Below are 6,978 nucleotides of genomic sequence, written 5' to 3'. Positions count from 1 at the left end.
TTATCACTAGCTGCTGATGATTAGACAGCTTCCTCACAGTTATAATGAAGTAGATGACAGCTCTGCTTCCCTGACTGTATAGTAATGGTCTCTTACATTATGTAGAATTGAGAGAGAAGGATAATTACATAGAGATGGTACTATCTCTAGGTGCCCATGTGATATTGTGCTGAGTCATCATGGGATTTATACCACAGCAGACAAGAAGAGAAATATACAAATCCAAGATGGTGTCTGATCAGAAGCAGACACTAGGCTGAAGGCCAGGAATATCAGGAGAGTGTTGCCAGATGGGAAACAAATATTTTTGCTACTTTATTGCCCGTTTTTTAAATTACAAGGAAGGCTGGTTTCACACGGAGTAACGCTTGCTCATTCTGACATGTAAACACGTGTCAGAGTGAGCGCTGTAAATCAGAATCCCATTGACTTCAATGGGTGCCGTCTTACGCGCGCTATGCATTGAAATCAATGGGTTAAAAAGCCTCCCATTGATTTCAATGTGTAGCGCGCGTAAAACGGCACCCATTGAAGTCAATGGGATTCTGTTTTACAGCGCTCACTCTGACACGTGTTTACGTGTCATAATGAGCGTAGCGTTACTCCATGTGAAAGCAGCCTAAGGCATACATCATAGTTTATGTGAAGATCCAGTTGCACATCCATTGTTCACAATTACCAGCAAATATAATACACTGAAGAATAATCGGACATACTCATAATCAAAATATAGTCTCATTAATTATTGGTTTTACAACAGTAATCAGGAATGGATTATAATATGGTCTTTTTGGGTGGCTGCTTGGTGCCTGAAGTTCCTTGGGAGGACCAATGTTTACGCTCCTTACACCAAGCGAGCCGTCGTTTGGCATTGACCTGTGTGATGTGTGGCACCCAATCACCTGACCACGTTGAAAGTCCATGAGTTCCGCGGAGCGCCCCATTCTGCTCTTTCACGATGTCTAATGTCTACTGAGGTCGGTCATATGGAGTACCTACCAGTAGGTGGCAGCACAATGCACCTAATATGAAAAACGTATGTTTTTGGGGGTGTCTGGATACTTTTGATCACATAGTGTATCTCCACAATAAGTAACGGTAAATGACATTCACAATCACTAAATGCAAAGAGTGTTACGCCATAATGTACGTATAGTCACAGAAAAACCCTATTATACACCAAGGGCTTTCCTAGTATTAATTGCAACATATTCCTGAGAATAGAGCCATCGATTCTACTGCTCCTATTTTTACAATATACCACAAAGTGCCGTTTGATATTTTTTTGTTGTTGATGTTTTCCTTGTTTATTCCTAACTACAAATGCATAAAGCACAGATTAGCATCAGAGGGAAAGCAAAGAAAGCAAGTTTTATTGTGTGTTTATTTCACCAGAGGACTGCCTGCAATTTCTGTAATTATTCAGCTGTAAAACTTTTCTTGAGAATTCACAGGATTAGTTCCTAGGGCAACACAGAATGAAGATAGATTTGTAACCGCATTGATTCAGGAACATGGGCGCTGTAAACATAAAAGCCATAAAAGCCAACGCTCATTTTATAATTACATTCAAATATATATATATATATATATATATATATATATATATATATATATATATATATATAGTATTTATAGGTGTAGTGGTCAGCTTATTATGACTAACTTGGTACATACTGAATACATTGACCTCTTCACAACGCCTGCTGTCCATTGACAGAGGATCAGGGTCTCTGCTTAAAAGCTGTCAAGTCTCCTCAGTTTTGCACAGTAGAGACCTGGCAGCAGTGTCCACAAACACGGATCATTAACCCCTCAGATGAGGTGGTCAGATGTGACCACAGCATCTGAGTGGCTACTTTCTCCTTCATTTTCTTGTGGCCGTGGGCATGCGCAGTTGGCTCTGCCTGAGGCCCGATGGCAGAGCCGACTGCACATGCCTAGAAGATTGAAACCCAGGACGGAAGAAGACACAGGGAGAGGGCATTCCAGAAGAAGATGGAGGCAGTGCTGGAGAGTTCTCAGTCAGCATTGGGGACGCCCCTAATGCTGCTTGAGCGCTGGAGACCGCCCCCAGTGCTGCGAGAGAACTCATTTGCATACTGAAGAAAACCCAGATTTCTACTGAATGGTGACGTGGAGAAGACATCTAAAGCTAGGAGAAGAATAGCCTTTCTTAAGGCTATTCCTACGTGTTAGTCAGAAAAAAAGGGTATCCAATGATAGGATCCCTTTAATGTGATGTGTATTAGTGATTGTTTTTTATATTGAGTAATCCAGTCATGTGAGCTATAATTTATTTAAAGTGGGTAACCCCTTTAATGAGCAGCTAGGCCTGAGAAGAAGCCATGGATCACATAAGGCCTATTAGTGTGATCATAAGATGACTCAACACAAAAGAAGCTATTACTGAGCATCTTCTCGCCACATATGATTCAGTCTAAAGAATCATCACTTAGTTGTCTCTGACTCACTGATGACTGTTCTTAAATTCAGAATCAACTTCACAGAAATAAGAAACCGTAAGTAATCTTTTTCATCATACAGGTGCCAGTAATCTGCTATGCTATGATGATGCTCTGTACATTTCTATTATTGTGGGTGATGCTGTAGCTGTGCAACGGTCCATATTGTAAAGTGTCTAAGGGTCTGACAATGACTGTTGTAACTGAGATAAGTAAGGGAACTGAAGTCCTGTAGCTAGTACCCAGAGGCTAAGATGGAAACTGTAGGAAAAAAGTCCCCGCATCCAGTTGCTGAGTTTGGAATATGCAGCTCTCAGAGGCCATCATCAGTGTCCACAGACTAGCCACATAGTGCAAATCGGAACTCTCAAAAGTCCAATCCATTGCTAACTTTGGGTCAAAAAACTGCAGAAAAATCTGCAACAAACAATGCAGCTTTTCCACTAAGTGTGGCCTTGACCATAAACTGTACATAACATAATAAGAACTATACCAATCTGTAACAGAAGATTGTTCATTACTGCATTTAGTCGAGTTAAGGGGATACTACCATTAAAATCAATTTTTTTTGTCGATCACACATATGAATAGCCTTAAAAAAGGCTATTCTTCTCCTACCTTTAGATGTCTTCTCTGCGCCACCATTCGGTAGAAATCCTGTTTTTTGTCGGTATGCAAATGAGTTCTCTCGCAGCAATGGGGGCGGGCATCAGCACTCAAACAGCACTGGGGGCGTCCCCAATGCTGTGAAAGAACTCTGAAAGAAAATGGTCGCTTACCCAGTAAGTAAGGGGCCATTTTCTTGTGGCCTGTGGGAAAGCGCAGTTGGCTCTACCCGAGGCCTAGAAGTTTGACCCCCAGCGCCGGAAGACATGTGAAGAGGCCGTTCCTGAAGAAGATGGAGGCAGCGCTGGAGAGTTCTCTTTCAGAATTGGGGAGGAACGGTGGTGTGGAGAAGACATCTAAAGGGAGGAGAAGAATAGCCTTTCATAAGGCTATTCCTACGTGTCATCGACAAAAAAATTGATTTTAATGATAGAATCCCTTTAAGTTACCTGCCCTGGTGCATAGAATTGTGACATTAGTCATATTGTGTCATTCTTATTGTGAATACACCTGTAAGATACTACACATTGCACCTATGAGGAGTTGTTACTCAGCCCCTCTTTGTGCAGTATAAATGACATGATAAATTTATTATACACTCATTAAAGGAAATGCGTCACCAGGAAATGACCTTTTCTTTAAAGATGACCTTTCATGTCCTTAGGCACATGCGGTTTTATATACCGCTAGAAAGCCGACAGTGCATTGAATTCAGTGCACTCTCGGCTTTCCCGGTTATGTGCCCCAGGGAAGAGATATCGGTAAAATTACCGATAGCTCTTCACTATCAGAGGGGCGTTCCTAACAGTCTAGCTGGAAACGCTCCTCCTGACAGTACTGTCTGCGGCTCTATACTGTCAGAGGGGGCGTTCCCACACACACACACACACACTACTAGACTATGGACAAGTACTGTTGGCTGGAAGGCGTTCCACACCGCTCAGCGTCATTGCTGGGCAGTAAGGAACACCCTCTCTGACAATATAGAGCCACAGACAGTACTGTCAGGAGGAGCGTTTCCAGCTAGACTCAGGAACGCCTTTCTGACACTGAAGAGATATCAGTGCTGTTACCGATATCTCTTCCCCTGGGGTACATAAAGGGAAAGCCAACAGTCTGGTGAATTCAGTGCACTGTTGGCTTTCTAGCGGTATATAAAACCGCATGTGCCTGAGGACATAATAATAATAATAATACATTTTATTTATATAGCGCCAACATATTCCGCAGCGCTGTACAATTTGTAGGGTTCAAATACAGACAGAAAGATACATTACAAAGAAAGTCATTTCACACAATGAAAGGTCCTCTTTAAATCATGTTTTTATGTTAAACATATTTTTTAAAATAATTTTTGGAGATGGTGTTTTTAATTTTTTAAAATAGTTATATTAAAAAAAAAAATCCTAAACCTCTTGCAATTCCACCTTTTACCACTAAACATGTGAGTCCTGTGATTTCCTGTTACCTATAGAAAGCTCTGGAGTAGATGCTATTCACTTGTATTGGAGAGACTTCTAGGCAAGCTCTGTGACCTGGACAGAGGTCATTGTACAGAGATGGCAGTAGATATGCTGTGAAATCCTCTATTATGACTGGTGGATTCTGTATATTATCTACATGTAAGTGAGGATACTACTACCAAGAAAACAGGAAGCCTCAGCATATAATAGAAAATAAAATAATCCTTTAATAGTCCCACCATGGGAAAATAGGGCCTAGTGGGCAGCGTTAGAACTGCAAGATACAGGTAATAAAATAGAAAAATTCTAAAAACCTCACTAAATATTCTTTAAAATTATGTTTAGCATAAAACTTCATTAAAAATATAAACCATTTTCTGGTTACACATTACCTTCAAGAATACAGTAAAGTTAAATTTACATAGTTTTCTTTGTGTTTTAGAATTTTTTTTTTTTGATACCTATAACATTTTTATTTTTCCATCGATGGAGCTGTTTGGGGGATTTGTTTTTTGCGGATAATGTGTAGTTCCCACATATTTATTTACTTTACACTTACATATCGCCAACATATTCTGCAGTGCTTTATAGATATTGTATCTATAAATACTGTCACCAGTAAGGCTCACAACCTAAATTACCTATTAGTATGTCTTTGGAGTGTGGGAGGAAACCAGAGTACACAGAAGAAACCCACACAGACATGGGGAGAACATACTGTGCGAAGGTAACAAGTAGAGTGCTGGACTCCAGATATACACAGTCCAGTCATATTAATGTGACCACCGCCTACTTTTGACATCAACATTAAATAACCAATGGCAGAAGGCACGTGTCATCAGCCATCTGGGTGCACTCATCATTGTAGAAGGCACGATGAATCAACACAAGTATGCATCTATCCTTGCGGACCATGTTCACCCCTATATGCGAATTGTTTTCCCTCAGGATGATGGCATCTACCAGCAGGACAATGCGACGTGTCGTAAAGCTCGCAGTGTACGTGCATGGTTCGAGGAGCAGCAGGATGAGTTTACCGTACTCCCTTGGCCAGCAAATTCCCTGGACTTGAACCCAATCGAGAATCTGTTGGACCACCTCGATCGGGTTGTTCGCGCCATGGATGCTCAACCGCGTAACCTAGAGCAGATGGCCACAGCACTGGAGTCGGCATGGCTCAACATCCCCATGAACATCATCACAATGTCCCCTCTCTTCCTGCACGTCTCACAGCGGTCCGCTCTGCCAAAAGTGGTTATTCTGGATTTTGACAGGTGGTCACATTAATGTGATTGGACTGTGTATTTCCCCCAGGTTTCTGACATACACTCACCGGCCACTTTATTAGGTACACCATGCTAGTAATGGGTTGGACCCCCTTTTGCTTTCAGAACTGCCTCAATTCTTCGTGGCATAGATTCAACAAGGTGCTGGAAGCATTCCTCAGAGATTTTGGTCCATATTGACATGATGGCATCACACAGTTGCCGCAGATTTGTCGGCTGCACATCCATGATGCGAATCTCCCGTTCCACCACATCCCAAAGATGCTCTATTGGATTGAGATCTGGTGACTGTGGAGGCCATTGGAGTACAGTGAACTCATTGTCATGTTCAAGAAACCAGTCTGAGATGATTCCAGCTTCATGACATGGCGCATTATCCTGCTGAAAGTAGCCATCAGATGTTGGGTACATTGTGGTCATAAAGGGATGGACATGGTCAGCAACAATACTCAGGTAGGCTTTGGCGTTGCAACGATGCTCAATTGGTACCAAGGGGCCCAAAGAGTGCCAAGAAAATATTCCCCACACCATGACACCACCACCACCAGCCTGAACCGTTGATACAAGGCAGGATGGATCCATGCTTTCATGTTGTTGACGCCAAATTCTGACCCTACCATCCGAATGTCGCAGCAGAAATCGAGACTCATCAGACCAGGCAACGTTTTTCCAATCTTCAATTGTCCAATTTCGATGAGCTTGTGCAAATTGTAGCCTCAGTTTCCTGTTCTTAGCTGAAAGGAGTGGCACCCGGTGTGGTCTTCTGCTGCTGTAGCCCATCTGCCTCAAAGTTCGACGTACTGTGTGTTCAAAGATGCTCTTCTGGCTACCTTGGTTGTAACGGGTGGCTATTTGAGTCACTGTTGCCTTTCTATCAGCTCGAACCAGTCTGGCCATTCTCCTCTGACCTCTGGCATCAACAACGCATTTCCGCCCACAGAACTGCCGCTCACTGGATGTTTTTTCTTTTTCGGACCATTCTCTGTAAACCCTAGAGATGGTTGTGCGTGAAAATCCCAGTAGATCAGCAGTTTCTGAAATACTCAGACCAGCCCTTCTGCCACCAACAACCATGCCACATTCAAAGGCACTCAAATCACCTTTCTTCCCCATACTGATGCTCGGTTTGAACTGCAGGAGATTGTCTTGACCATGTCT

Source organism: Leptodactylus fuscus, chromosome 2 (assembly GCF_031893055.1).
Source record: "Leptodactylus fuscus isolate aLepFus1 chromosome 2, aLepFus1.hap2, whole genome shotgun sequence".
NCBI classification, from domain to species: domain Eukaryota; kingdom Metazoa; phylum Chordata; class Amphibia; order Anura; family Leptodactylidae; genus Leptodactylus; species Leptodactylus fuscus.
This window is presented reverse-complemented; position numbering follows the sequence as displayed.